Source organism: Salvia miltiorrhiza, chromosome 7 (genome assembly GCF_028751815.1).
Source record: "Salvia miltiorrhiza cultivar Shanhuang (shh) chromosome 7, IMPLAD_Smil_shh, whole genome shotgun sequence".
In the NCBI taxonomy this organism is placed as follows: domain Eukaryota; kingdom Viridiplantae; phylum Streptophyta; class Magnoliopsida; order Lamiales; family Lamiaceae; genus Salvia; species Salvia miltiorrhiza.
The window spans coordinates 37,343,748-37,359,275 of NC_080393.1; the positions used below are offsets into that span (position 1 = coordinate 37,343,748).

The 15,528-nt window shown below is 41.5% G+C and overlaps 1 long non-coding RNA gene across 1 annotated transcript; it reads right to left on the minus strand.

Annotated features, from left to right (window-relative positions):
• Positions 1 to 11,838: 11,838 nt before the first annotated feature.
• Positions 11,839 to 14,852, minus strand: LOC130992858 (uncharacterized). Its single transcript, XR_009091444.1, has 3 exons — positions 14,461 to 14,852; positions 12,716 to 12,795; positions 11,839 to 12,119 (listed from the first exon to the last, which is right to left on the minus strand). It is a non-coding gene; the product is annotated as an uncharacterized LOC130992858 (long non-coding RNA).
• Positions 14,853 to 15,528: the final 676 nt, after the last annotated feature.

Consider the following 15,528-nt stretch of genomic DNA (forward strand, 5'->3'; position numbering starts at 1 on the left):
ATATACTTATCATATAATCCAGTCTTAAAGTCTTCCCAAGTATAAGCTGCCCATTGCTCGGGAGTCAGAGTCTTTCGGCGGGCTTTCCACCAAAAGTCAGCCGATCCGGCTAGTTGGAAAGACACGCACGAGAGTCGCTCCTCTTCAGTACAGTGTAGAGAGGTGAAAATACGCTCCAAAGCGCGTATCCAGGCTTCGGCCTCGGCTGGGTCGCCTGTCCCACTGAACGTGGGCGGATTCTGTCGAAGAAAAAGTTCTTCAGTTCTTCTAACAGGGGGTGGAGGGGGTGGGGTAGGTTCCCTGTCGTTTCGCGATCCTTCTGGTATTTCATCGCGATTTCCATCATTGTTAACGTTTCTCCTAGCGGGGCGACCTCGTTTAGGCGGCATTCTGCAAATTACAAAACACCCATTTTAACACATTCTATACGGGAGTCTCTAAGGCAATTAATAAAGAACTGCTTGTCAAATTAACTTATCATAACTCCAAAACTAAGATATTAACAGGAACCGTTGCATACACGAGTCACATTATTCATAAATACTACATCCTTAACTGACTTGTGAAGAATAAAACCCGTAGAGAAACATAAAACATACGTGAGATTGTCGCAGAAAGCCTATGCTAGGGTCATACATACATATCATGGAAAAATTGCCTCATCGAGGAATTTTACATCATCAAACAAAAGGTAAGTAAAGTCTATCCAAGTACTCCCTATGATGTACCGGCTTACTAGCTAAGCAATCACAAAAGGGTACTTAGTCGCGGAACGTCCTAGAGATCAACGTTTCCGCACTATCGTTAGCTAACGACATCAAAATAAAATATAGTCATAGGGTTACAAAAATATCGGAACGAATCATCGTTTCCGGAATACATCCATAAGCTAAAACTATCAAATCTGCGAACCCTGAGTCGCGGTACGGCTGCTCCTCGGTGACGCCAGGGGGTCCTCCTCCGGATCCTCCTCGGGATCCTCCTCCTCCTCCTCGCTGGGCGACAGGGTCTCTCCCTGACCTTCACCCGTCTCCCGCATGATCTGGGCTGTGCGAAAGATGTCGTCCGCAATCTCACGGATCGAATCGTCCCTGGTGCGGATCCTGGCCGTGGCACGAGGCTCGGTTGGGGCTGGAGGTGGCAACGGCTCGGGACGAGTAATCCTCATCGTACCATATGGTGTTGTATCATCATCCTCCTGCATAGGGGCTTTGCCCCTATCTAGGAACTCCCTCATGTTGGCCATGACTCTGTCGACGTCTGCCATGGCAACTGCAAGCCTTGTGTCTACCGTAGGTATCGGTGGTGGTGGAGGAGTAGTTGCCCGGAGAGCTGAGTCAGGAGGCGACGGGAAATCCCAGCGAGCCCGTGGACAAGAAGGGCCTGCCTTGTCATCGTGCCTACCACGGCACCCTAGAACTGAGGCACGTGGTGGAGGGTCATGTGGCAAGGCCATCGGGGGCTCGGGTGCAGCAGCGGGTGCCTCAGCGGGCAAGGGCGTCCCTACCTGTACGTAGTCTCCTGGGAGGATGTAGGGCCCTAGAGGGGCGCTGCCCCACAAGGTGAAACAGGCCTGGAGCTCCGCAATGAAACTAGGGAAGTCTCCCACGAGGTCGTGGTAATCCTCCCGGCGAAAGATGTAATGGGCAGAGATCTGCCCAGCCCATCCCTGCCACTCGGAAGGTAACAGTAAGATCAACCTCAGGATGCCGTCATACCCTGACACTCCGTGTGCACTCGCCTCGACCCAGTGTCTGTGAAAACCTGCGAGGAACTGTCCGAGGTTATCCCCGTGACATGGGGCATAAGTGCGGTAGGACCGCTCGACCTCCTCTGGACTAGCCCATGGGGGCAATGGTCGTCATCGAGTAAAGACAGTCCTCGCCATCTAACAAAAGAAGTTCTATCGTCAACTCAAAGTAAAACGTGACAAGTAACTTAAAACGATAAGGTTCCAAACGTCTATACTTGGCAATCAAGAATCGGTTCGAAAATCATAACTTGTAAAATCTAGACATCACAACATCATCTAAATCTAGTATTCAAGCACATGTCATAGAGGTCCTTAATACTTAATCACAGATTAAGAGTTCGACAATCATAAAGTTCTAGTGTTATTGTCTACCGATCTTAAGGCTTGTCATGCGATGATGATGTACTCTTCTATGTTCCATCGTGAGAGTGAGTATGTATATAACTTAACAGTTCTAAGTTCTTGTGATTCATACAATAATCATACTTATTCATGCTTCATGCATTTCAAGAACTTAACTTAATTAAAACTTGAAAGCACTTACCATAACCTCCGTTGAGCGTGACGAGATGTAGTGCCAAGCTTTTGTCAACTAGTTCAAAAGTATATTGACTTACTCAATCTAGACTTAACTTAGAAGGAATGATTAGTACTCAGAGCAAAAGAAATGCTCTGATACCATTCTGTCACGACCGCACTTGCTAAGGATAGCAAATTCGGGGAAACCGCGACTGGGGGAGGGGATTTAGGAGCGGGATTAGAAAGGGACATGCTTAGCTTCTTGATGACTCGACTTTGTATAAGGGAAACATTCGAAAACTAGATATTAACGAAGGCCACAAGGGGATCGTACATAATATTATCTAAAAGGGGTACTCAACTAGTTTGAATACATTGTTAAATAATACATATTGTTTGACAAATGACATAATATCTTTTCGTAATCAGTGTTCGCAGCGGAATAACAACAATTTGAGTATATGTATGGTGACATATACTCTACTCTAAGGTTCTCATCCTAGATCGACAAAAGCTCTGCTTGCACACTACATCCCCGATCACGGCTCAACCTGCACATTTATAAAATACATGCAGGGCTAAGTACGGGAGTACTTAGTGGACACTTGCCGAAATTTACATACATGCATAATATTTTATTGTCAAGCCCTTAACAGTAGTAAGATCCTTTAAAGACTCGTATTTACCAAAAATAACATCATTTCTTTCATCAATAACCCGCGCAGGCATTTTAATATCATTAATCACCATATCAGTAACTCGTGCCGAGAGGGAGGCCTCCCTCTACGGTCACTATGATCGGCCAACCCGTTAGATGAGTCACGATCACAAGGGTGTACACTAATTCCAAAGGGATTTGCGGTCCCATCCGGAATCCGAATTCGATTAACATCAGATAGGCAATTAATAACAAAACATAAAGTATTTTAGGCATTGACAACATCATTCAAATTCATAAGCATAAAGTCTTAACAATTCTACTATATGGTTTTAGTTTATACGTAAGAAAGCCCACCTGGTAGTGGAGACTCACGACTAAGCCTTAAACTCTTGCGTTCAACCTTGATTCGGAAAAGAATAACGTAAGGTCTTAGTCCGAGGAAATTCTCAAATAAATGAGGATGCGTAATGTAATTATGCATGGCTCATATTCCTTTTTATTAAACAATTAACCCAACTAGGTTCCGTCCCATGAAGTCAAGTAATTAACTACATTGATTCGTTCTCATTAGGGTGTTCTAAACTGCCAGTAAAAATATAATAATCTCCCTTCGTGTAAGTAAGGGAAAGAAAATAATAAAGATTTAAACACCCTATGTTCTCTTCTCTTTCTCTTCCTCTCTCTCTCTCTCTCGCTCTCTCTCGCGGTCTGCTCTGCTTCTTCGCTTTCTGCTCTGGAGGTCAGCTCTGGCCTCTAAGTCAACTCTGGCTGAGTTAGCTCTGTGGCGAAGTGACTCCTCTGGCGAGGAACGATTTCTCTGGTGAAAGTGATTCCTCTGGCAAAGTGATTCCTCTGGCGAAGTGATTCCTCTGGCGAGGTGATTCCTCTGGCGAAGTGATTCCTCTAGCGAAGTGATTCCTCTGGCGAAGTGATTCCTCTGCTCTGGCCATTCCTCTGCTCTGGCCATTTCTCTGCTCTGGCCAATTCCAGGTCTGGGAAGAACGACGGGGACTCCAGTTTCCAAAACCAGAATTCTCCGTCCTTATCTTGCCTCGATTTTCACTCGTATACAGACCTTAATCCCTACCTATGTGAGCATGCTGTGATTATTCACGTTCGTCTACGTTTAAAGCTAAAGTTCTCGTCGTTCATCAAGGTTTCAAGTTGTAGGTTCCACAAAAACGTGACTTAACATGCTTTTTGTTCATTCGTTTACACCCCATAAAACATGATTTCTGCGAGTGTGATTCATGCCGATTGGAGTAGCAACAGAGGTCGAAGGTTACCTTGATATATCGCGTGCTTTGGTCGGGTAAAGAACGATGGTTTCTCTCTCGCTTTTTCGAGCGTCGAGGTGCAAACTGAAAATGAAAATGGCTGTTGTTCTTAGGCCGAAAACAGGTGGAAAGAAACATGGCGAGGGGAGGAAAAATAAGCCGAGTTTTTACCTTGTTCAAGTTGGCAGCAAGAATCTCGCTCTACTCCCCTTCGTGCAAGGCGTCGAGAGAGATGAAACTTCTTGTTGTTGCTGCTGAAAAATTCTAAGTGCTGAAAGGAGAAAGGAGTGGCTCAAGGGTTTAGGAGTGAATTTATACTAGGAGCTCGGTTGATATGCACTTGAGTGCTAAAAGGAGGAGCATGGTTGTAGTGTGGCTGAAATGACATGTTAGGTGTACTTGGGCATGGCTTGTTGCATGGGGAAGAGTTGCTGCTGCAGCACACCTTTCTCACCCTTTTTCCTTCTTTTTCCTTAAATCTAGGATGTAGGAGACATAGAGAGGTGTAGGGTGGGCGTGTGATGTGATCTAAATAAAAGATCTAAAATAAAACCCTTCAGTGTTGGTTTCTCTGTATTAGAAATACTGGTTTCGTGTTTGCTAAAATCGATAAATGCTAAATTAAATCCGTAGATTTAATTCGTTCGTCATTCTAATACTTAAATTAAATCCGTAGATTTAATTAGCTTCAAAGTCGGAAATAATTCACGACTTATGTAACAACATGAAATAAACTCCATCTTGATTAATAAATAACACAACTTCGCTAAGTTGGTTATAACTGAGTAATAATAATTCATCGACTCAAAGATTCTCGTTGCGGTCTTAAACACGCGAAGATAAATAAAAATGCATACTGCTAGTGTAGTGACTCTGTCTCCAAAATACGTAATTCAGAAACATAGTCGAAATCATAAGGTGCTTCATTTACTAGCAGATAGATAAATAAACACGCAATACTGGAATTAAATACTGATAAAAGAGCGGGTTGTTACAGATGTTCCTATTAACAATAGGACAATTAATCTCACAGATACCTCTGTATCCGTCATCGGGAAAAATAAATTATGCTATTTTCTCAATTCAATCAGCATCTCTATCTCAACTCGTTTTCTCAAACTGCTCACTCTTTATCTTTATCATTGATTCTATCAGACTCATATCTCCATCTAGAATAATAACTCGTCTCATCAAAATAATGTAACTCTAATACTCAATATGTCTATTTATCATCATAACTCCATCTCATCTTACTTATAATCTCATATCTCAATACCGTAGTACTCTCTGTAATGTCTCGACACTACTACTACCCATAAAAGTACGGGGTGTTACAAGAACCAATACTGACTTACCCCTTTATTGTCGGTGATGAGTCGGGGCTTGTATTTAGACTTATTAAATCCCCGTATTTAAAATATCTGACATCCACTAATTAATTACAGCTCTGACATCTTAAATTAATTAATCTCTTTGTAATCATTAAGCAGTACCACTCAAATCTTATTATTGCGCCTGAACTTAATCAACCTGCAGGGTTTAGCGCAATAAACCTTATTGAGCTCCTTAAGGGGATGTCATTATCCTATATCGGATACGGGTACTAATACAGATAATCAAATATCATATATTAAACGCTATCACCCAAGATACAGAGTACTCAAGTTACTATATAACTCTCACTCATAGTAAATCAAAGTGATACACGAATTAACATATATATCTGAAATCTTATTAGTATTAAGATTTTATTAAGTCACCGAGATCTTGATTCTTCACTTAAGTCAGATAGAAGAATACATCTCACTGTGATCCTATCAATACGTTATGACGTACCAGTACAGACAAGTAGTCAAGACAAACTACTTCCATCTATACCGCAGCCTAAACCAATGACTCGTCCTAAAGTCATCTCGGTTGTGATCATTTTATATCTCTTAAGGTTAATCCAATTATATGGTCTTCTGTGATCTACAACACACCATATAATCTACTTATATAGAGACAAAGGACATACATATGCAATCATGAACACAATCAGATAGGAGATTAACATGGTGAACTTATGAAACATTGTATACAAGCATAAAACGTTCTTGCTTTCAGTATACAAATCCAACAATCTCCCACTTATACTAAAGCAAACTTTTAGTATACAATGCGTCTATTTACCAATCACCTAACACTTCTCCCACTTATACTTAAAGTTTCCTAAGTGGGTGGCATGAATCGCATTCCCATCTTTCAATGACCATTTGCGATAAGCCTTTTGTGAAAAGATTAGTAGGTTTCTCCAATATGTGAGAATTTATTCTACGAGCACAAAACCTCGATTTACGAATAATCGTATAACTTGGTACTTACTCTCCATGTGTTTGACCCCTTGTGGTTCTTGGATTCCTTAGAGTTTGCAACTGCACTTGAGGTATCACGAAGGTGATGCTCTCACGCAAACTAGGAATTACCCTTAGATCCTGGAGGTAGTGGTCAAACCAAAAGGTTTTACCTCCCAAGGAAAACACATAGCTCGAGGTAATTATTCTTTGTTCTGGTCAGCTTGGAAATCCGAAATCGTATAATCCAAAAAGGAACTAAACTGTCTAACTGGTAAACTATCCTTATTCTCTAGTCATGGACTTGAGAATATAGTTTACCATAGTTCAGTGTCCTTAACTAGGACTATACAGATATCTTACAACCATGCTAACTGCATAGCAAATATAAGATCTCGTACATAGCAATCCATACATGAGGCCATCCATTGCGGAAACGTAGGATATGCCTTCATTTCCTCAACCTCAACAGACATCTTAAGACTTAGTCTTTAGATCAAGGAACGCCATAGCTCAAAGGTTGCAATCCTTTCTTGGCGGTAATCATACTAAAACGAGCATTCATAGTATCAATGTAAGACACTCGAGATAAGCCCAACATCCTTCTCTAGTGATCCCTTATAACCTTGATCACAGAGACGTATACTGTACCTTCTTAGTCTTTCATCTGAGACTGTTCGGATAACCATTACTTTATGTCTTGACAATAGCTCCATATTGTCGCCAATTAGGAGGATATTATCTACATAAAATACAAGATAAACCACATCACCGATGACACGAGAGCGATTGACACGAGATGCTTCTCTCCCTCCCTCACGTAACCTTCAGGTTGTTGCACATGGATGTCCTTACCTTTTCCAAGGTAATATATATGACATCCATTTGCCAGACCTCGATGGTTTAAGTGAGCTGCTTTGGATAAAATAATCCGAATGTTCTGAGCATGGCATTGGCGAAAATATCATCATAACCTATACCCTTACACTGGGCATAACCTTTTGCCACCAGTCTAACTTCGAAAGCTACGACCTTGCTCATTCGGACCTATCATTATCTTGTATACTCACTTACAACCTAAGGCTTTACTGCCTTTTGGTAGCAAGATTTTCTAGTATACACCCATATTCTTAATGGATTGCTCCATTGAGGCGTGCCAAGAATCTACATTCTCGTCTTCCACTAATTCCAAGTAGATATCTGGGTCGATTCTCTTATATTCACTACCAGGGACTGAATCCAAAGATTCTCCCAAGAACATAAATCGATCGGGTTGTCACACAACCCTCCCACTACAATGGATCTGTGGTGGCACATGTGTGTCAACAGTGCGTGCAGTGTCCTGTGGTACAAAACTCTTGCACACTTGGCTTGGGTGATGGAATCGCCTGTCTAATGTCATCAATTTCTTGAAACACACTATCTGACTTGGATTAGTGATTATTCCCATAGTCCACTTCTAAGAATCGTGTGTCATTGCTAATAACCACCTTCTGATTCTTTAGGACTAATTGCAAAGATGCATAACTCATCATCGGACATATTTTTCCAAGAGTGACCTATTTCTTCTCTCCACCACATCATCTTATATAGGGATTACACAGTGTAGTAAACTGGGTTGGAATCCCAAACACTGACAATGAATCAGACAACATCATTCCTAACACATTATTGGCCCTTCATCCCCTTTGCCATGAATGACCCGGTCTCCATCTTTTCCTCTATACATGATTCGTGGGTTCCAAATGGTACAACCTGGATTGAATCCAATGTACTATTTAGACACGAGCCTTTGGATCCTGTTAAGATAGATGTGACCTAATCTAAGGTATCAATATATGTGTAAGATCCTCATGAGAGATTAGCCTTAACTTTTCTCTTTCTTTTGTTCGATGATGTAAATGCAATATAAAGGTATTTTGTCGACAAGTTATAGTATGAAGAGAGATGTTCAAAAATACCAGAATAGACAACTTTGTCATTTCTTATGATAGAAACACCACTATCAAAAATGACATAAGATCCGTCTATTCAAAATTTTGGAACATGATAAGGAACTCTAAAAAAAACTAAACTATGTCTTTAGCTCATCACTACTCACCTTCCTTGTCAGCTTATAAAACCCAATGCAAGGTGTAACAATCATTATCAGTTTCTCTCGTTTTCCACTACTCACAACTGAGTAGAAAATGAGCTGACATGTCTCAGTTACTACAGCAAGTGAAGTACCTTAACCCTTTGCCTTGAGCATTGAAAGAAAAAATCTCCAATACTCAATCTTATCACACCACTACTCCCACTATTTCCCTTGTCTTTCTTGCCCCTTGGACCCTTCTTCTTCCCGTCTTTTGACGAAGAAGATGGTCATCCGTTGGCAATAACAAGTGTTTGCACATCTTTTTCCCACAATTTCCTTAGCTGCAACTAGAGCATTCAACAACTCAAAAAGAGTATTATCTTTCTTGCTCATAACAGCGTTGAGGCGAAAGTTCTTAATTAAAAGACTTGGGAAAAGAGTTCAGGATAATATCGACTTTTCCCTCACCGTCGATACTCCCACTGAGCAAGTCAAGTCCGTCAAAATTTGCATGACATGCTCGTGCACTGAGCTGTGCTCACTCATAAAAATAACAAGATTACTCTCATCAAATTTAAATGAGTAGCTCAGTCCGACTCTCCGAACACTTTCTTAAGATTCAGCATGATGCTAATAGCATCGTCCATGCCCTGATGTTGGAGCTACAAGGTTTGTGACATTATACTCATAATATAGCTTATAGCCACATTATTCGTTTTGTGCCACCTTTTATGTAATTCCTTTTTCTCATCAGTTGACTCATTATTCAGACCATAAGAACGTGGAGTAGTAGGCAACACAAAAATTGTGTTTAGTTTGTGATAAAGATAAAAATCCAAAACTGCGTTTCCATTTTATATATGTGGACCGGTTAAAAGACTTTGTGCAAGAATAAATAAACAATAAGAGACATAGACATATCTGAAAGTAACGAACATAAAACACATAATTCGTAACAATAATATTGTGACCTTTTGATAAAACAATATTAATGAAACCTCCAACCGCTCAAGGAATCCCATGTGCAAGCCACGCTGTGTGGACGTTTACACACAAACTCCTCAACCAGACTATTCACCTAGTCATTTAATTTCCATCCATGTCAACTTAACCTTTTGACAAAGGAAATTAATAGTTGGCACCTTAACTAGACCATATCATCACCAAGAAGGGTCTCCTCGGGGAGTTGTACATTGTACTTGATATGATATCTAAGCAATGACCACAATTTAACCTTGAAAATTAAATTCTCGAAATTGACATACTCACTCGGACCGTGCCGCTTTCAATTTAATTTTCTTGGTTATCTTATTTAATTTCATTCTCCAAAGTACTTGTGAAAATTATACAAGTAAGCCACGCTGTGTGGACGTTTACTGTATAACTCCCACTACTTTAATGGATTGAAATATTTTTAATAGAAATCTCATCTGACAAACTTATGAAAAAACAAATATGAAGTATGCCACGCTGTGTGGACGTTTACTCACATTGCCAATCACTTTGTCTAGAGACCGCTTGTGGAGGTCTACATAATTTTAAGAATAAAGATTATTAAGTAATAACCACAATTTAACTTTGAAATTAAATTCTCGAATTTGACATACTCACTCGGACCATGCCGCATTCAATTTAATTTCTTAGTTATCTTATTTAATTCCATCCTCTAAAGTACTTGTGAAAATTATACAAGTAAGGCACGCTGTGTGGACGTTTACTGCATAACTCCCACTACTTTAATGGATTTAAATATTTTTATAGAAACCTCATCTGACAAACTTATGAAAGAACAAACATGAAGTAAGCCACGCTGTGTGGACGTTTACTCACATCGCCAATCACTTTGTGTGGACGTTTATTCACATCGCCAATCACTTTGTCTAGAGACCGCTTGTGGAAATCTAAATAATTTTTAATCATCTATAAAATTATTAATACAGCTTAGTCTTTTTCTTTCAAAGGGTTTGATCATGCTCAACACATAATCCTAAACATGCTCATCTTGAACGCAACATGTAAAACATGCTCGCAGAATTCTAAAACATGCTTAAGAAAACGATAAACCTAGCATGCTTTTCTAAGCGCAGTTAATAAACACATATTAACAAGCAAAGACAAAGACAGCAGGTAAAGAGCATAAAGGATTAACACCACGACATGCAAAGAACAAAATTAAACAATAAAGTTCTTCGTGACCCATTCGTGGAACCCCATATTTCTAATCTATTATAAAGAACAGAAAAGAAAAAGAAATAAAACTCAAAAACGTAAACTCGGCCCGAAACGCTTCAAACAGGCCCGTCTTTGAAACTAGGGTTTGGGCCCCCTAGGGTTTGGAAAAATGCGCCACCTAGGGTTTGGGACCCCTAGGCGGCGCCGCCACCTTCCCTTGACAGTAGCTCCCGGCGCGCGGCAGCAGCCCAGCGCGCGCAGCAGCCTGGCGCGGCAGCCGCCTGGCTCGGCATCAGCTTTCCTCCGCGAGCAACAGCAGCACCGCAGCAGCAGTAGGGCTCGGCAGCCTCGACTCCTGGTCACGGCAACCTCGACAGATCCAGCGCGAGGACAGCAGCAACGGCAGCAGCGGCCGCGCATCGCCTGCTGGGCGCGCAACGTGCAAAGCGCGCACGCGCAGCCCTTGGCGCGCACAGCCCCTGCCAGTCACCTGTCCTCCCTCGCCCTACCTTGCATGACCAGCCTTGGCAGCCCCCGGCGTGCAACAGAACAAGGGCAGCAGCGGCGGTACGGTAGCACTCGACCGGGCGTGTAGCGCTCAGCGCGCAAGCGCGCGTGCGCGCGCAGCCTTCGGCGTGCACAGCCACCGCATGCCCTAGTTCAATCGCAGCCAACCAACCCGTCCTCCGTTTAATCTAGTTTGATCGTCGTCGTCTTCATCTCGTTTTCCACAATTACAGATTACAAATGAAAAACAAATTGAAATCCTAATCTACCCACGGATTTTCTCGTGGTGGAAAAATGATTACAACGTCAAAATGACGTATCCCACGAATCAACAGACCACGAAGAACAACAGCAGTAAAAACAACGCACATTATTAATCGTACATAAATTAATAATAGAGCCAAGAAATTAATCCTGGGCTCTGATACCAATTGAAGGAATATTAAACTGAATTAATTGTCACAGCCCACTATCCCAATGACGGGTTAACAGGGGTTATGACTTGGGGTGAACAATAAGAAATGGAAATGGACAATTACTTAACATTAAAGTATATGAAAATATCACTTATAGATAAAAAGCTAGGATCATATATGATCATTTGGATACTTATAAAACATACACATAAAAGAGAACTGATTAAGGTGGTTTACCCAATAACACGTGTAACAACTTCATAATATAGAGTTATCCTAATCAAAGTGTTTTGCAGCGGAAAACGTGTGAGATATACATATGAAGATGTATACTCAAGGTTACATTTCTTGATATGTCAAAGGAACACCCGCTCAACATCATTCCATTCCATCAACTGCTCAACCTGCACATTTAGAAATACATGCAGGGCTGAGTATAAAAATACTCAGTGGGCATAGCCGAAAATACAACATGCATACATATATAAATTGAACTGCCATAACAGTAACACACAGGGGTTTTCTTAAATGACCTGCGCTTACTAAAATATTTCTTTCATTTTCATAAAGTCGATCGGCCGATCATTTTCCTTCATATGATCCATATCTGTTCCTTTCTGTCACGCGCCGGGAAGGAGGCCTCCTTACCACGGACGCCAAGACCGGTCGCAAGCGACTCGCGGTCTCCATAAGTGTACACGTTAACCCTAGCTAGCGACCTTTGTCTAGCATAGGATCCCAATTGGATTTCCTTTAAAGTTGGCGAACCAACACAGATAGGATACATATAAAAACATAAACATTTTTGGCAGTCAATCATTTCATAAACATTTCATTTCATTTCATGAACATTTCATTTTCATTTCATAAGAGTCATTTATCATTTGGGCATAATAATAAACTGAAATTAACAGTTAAAATCATCTCATGCATATATTCGTATAAGAGGCCTACGACACGCAGGGGATCTCTATATACGTATAGTAAAAGTAATGCCCACCTGGATAGGCAAAGCCTGAAGATCATAATTACATAAACTCGTCTTGGGAAAGCAGCGCTAATCCCCTTGGTCCACAAAGCCTACAAAAATTTTATTCTTAATAGGTCTCGTGAAGCTAACTTAAAGTCTTAGTGGGTGCACTTAACTACTATGATTCCTCACGCCGGGTTTTCAAAAATTTAATGAATAAATAATTGAAAACTAAACTTCTTGAGTTAAGAACACCAACAATATCCTTACTCGATTTTCTTTAATAATTGGAATTATAATTAAAACCAATTAAATCATAAATACTTTTATTGCAAAATATAATGCAATTTCATGTCATGCTTAGCATATAATAAGTAATTTACTTAATAATATGCACATAATAATAATTTAATATTATTATGCAATTTACTCTTTAAATAAATAAATTAAACTATTTAATAGTTCAATTAATTAATATAAGTATAGTCCATTTAATAAAATAATGCAGTCCATTAAAAAAAAATCTGCACAATCCAAGTAACAAGGCCCAGCTGTTTTAATTAAATAAACTGAGCCCAAGTTACTAAATAAAAAAAAATCAGCCCATCCAGTTAAAAATAGAAATTCAGCCCAACATAAAGAAATAACCCAGCCCAACTCTCGGCCCAACACCCCAAGCCCACTCCCCAAGCCCTAGCCCAACACTCTCTCCCTTCTTCTTCCCCCCATCAGCCGCGCCACACACACATTCACTACCGATCTCACTCTCTTTCTCTTTTTCACACTTCACAGAGCAGCGGCGCACGCCGCCTCCCACCCCTTCTCCGGCGAACGACCGCGCCGACCGCCGCTGACTCCCCTCTACCTCGTCCTCTCTCTCGTCCCTCGCTCACCGAACGAGCACGCACACACTCCCACAACTGAGAACGCCGCTGCCTCTCTCCGAAGTCCGGCGGCCACAGTGGCTAGCGGAGCTAACCACCGCCGCGTGCCCGGCCCCTGCCTATCTTCCTCTCACTCTGTGTCGGACGGACGACAGCAACCAGCCATCGCCGACCGCCTCTAATTCCCACCAGTCTCCACCTCCCTACCCTCTGACTTCCGGCGACTGCACGGCTGGAAGACCGCCGCCGCCGATCCCCAGCCCTCAAGCTCTCTCTCTCTCACTTACTCGGCCAGACAGCAGCTCGGAGCCACCGCTGACCGCCGCCTGCCCTCTCTCAACTCCGGCCGATAGCAGCAGCCATATGCTGCCACCATCGCCGATTCCCAGCAGCTCTCTGTACCCCCCCTTGTTCTCTCTCCTCCTCGCTGCTCTCATGGCCGCTGGAGCTCGCCGGAGCAACGGCGACAACCACTGCCCCTCGGTTCTCCCTTCTCTCGGCTGAAACAGGCCCGATATCCCACCGCGAAGAGCGGCGCCCGAGCCCTCGCTCCCTCTCTCTCACCGTGGCCGGGCGACAGCAGCGCCGCTGCCGTCGACTCTCTCTCTGCCCTTCCCGACTCAAACGCTCCAAACACTCAGATTCGACAGCAAACCAAGTTCAAGACTCCATTTTTCAATAAAACAACAAATCTCCTCTTCTGCTTTTCTTTTCTTTTAACAACAGTCATGTTATGATGTATGTGTATGAATAAATAAATGTCATTCTTTTGAAATGCTTGAAATGTTTTGCTGTGTAAATCATGAGGTTTATTTGTGGTTTCTGATAAACCAATTTGGAGCTAGAGGCGTAATGTATAAACAGAGGTAGGCGAAAAAGTCAAGTGGTTACCTTGGCGAGGATTTCAGTTGGTATTCTGATTTTTTGCTTGTTTGCTCAATACTTGATTTTTGGTGAAATGAGCTTGGGCAGCCGATGAAAATTTTCAAAATGAGTGGAGCATGTTTCTAATAGATAGAAGAGTGCAGATTGGAGACTATAATTGTGGAGGTTGCAGTGTAGAATGGTGAAGGGAGTTGCTAGCTGGAAAGCATGATTGAAATTAGTCAGTGATGAATGAGGTGTAATGCATGTATGGTAGGTGGGTAGGTGGGTAGGTGGCTAATGGATGATATAGGGTGTAGGTGATTTGACTAATAAAATATCTGTGTTGGTTTATCGAACTGTAATAATTCTTCAGTGTTCGCTAAATAAAATAGTTCGTGTAAATGATCGATGCTCAATTAAATAAATATGAAATGCATAAGAATTTAAATGACTGACATTTACAAAAAGATTTTGCAAATCGTTTGTTGGAATTAAAATAAATTCATTTTCTTTATATCCGGCGTGAATCATCTTACTTCTAAATTTCGAAAATAAATTCTAAATTTAACTCAGGGAAACGGGGTATTACATTCCTCCCTCCTTAAAAAAATTCCGTCCTCGGAATTGCATATCTGGTATTCTATCTTGTTATACTAGTCATTCGTTTATTCATCTCTTTTGTGGCCCTTTCCATCCTGTGATGGTTCCACTACATGACGAGAACAATATTATTGCTTCGTAAAACTTGAATCTTGCGATCAAGTATTTGGACTGATTTCTCTTCACAACTTAGGTCCTGGCTAGGACTACTTTATCTTGCTTAATCACATGCTTTCTTAATTGCGAGATGCTATACGTATTGTATACATCCACAATGCTTGGTGGCAGAGCCAACTTATAGGCTACAAAGGCCTAACTTATCTAGGATCTCAAAAGGTCTTATATAACGGGATCGTAACTTGCCCCTATTTCCCGAAACGTATAACTCCCTTTGAGGGAGAAACTTTGAGGAAAACTCGATCCCCAACATTGAATTCTAATTCCAATCGGCGTTTATCGGCGTAAAACTTTTGTCTATCTTGAGTTTCTTTG